We start from the raw sequence: 492 nt of genomic DNA, 5'->3' as shown, positions 1-492 counted from the left end.
ACGTGTGTGTCCATGTACATACCATGTAAAGTAGTTCAAATACTCCATTGTGCAGTGCCTTTAGACGTTCCACTTTCTATAAAGTCTTCAAGATTAAAAAAAAAAAAAAAAAAGAAAAAAAAGGTTGCATATATATATTATATATATATATGATGTAATGTTATAGAAATATATGTATAATATACATATTTTTTTCCAGGGGTATCTGATAGCTCTGTATTTTGTTATGGAAGTTGAAAGAAAACAAAAAAAGTATTTTACCTCAAATTAAAAAGTTAAATAAACCTTTTAACAAAGTCGGGCTGCTGGGCCTCAGTTCTTGGAGGGAGGGGAATTTGGGTTGGGGGGGAGTCTTTCCAAGGTTTTCCCGAGGCTGAGGCGCATCCTGGGGGTGGAGTGGGAACGTCTCCTAGGGATGGAATGGGAACATCCAGTAGGGATGGAATGGGATCATCCCCAGGGGGTGGAATGGGAACATCCACAGGGGATGGA

The sequence above is a fragment of the Chiroxiphia lanceolata genome, chromosome 29 (assembly GCF_009829145.1).
Source record: "Chiroxiphia lanceolata isolate bChiLan1 chromosome 29, bChiLan1.pri, whole genome shotgun sequence".
Taxonomy (NCBI): Eukaryota; Metazoa; Chordata; class Aves; order Passeriformes; family Pipridae; genus Chiroxiphia; species Chiroxiphia lanceolata.
Note: the sequence above shows the minus strand (reverse complement) of the source record.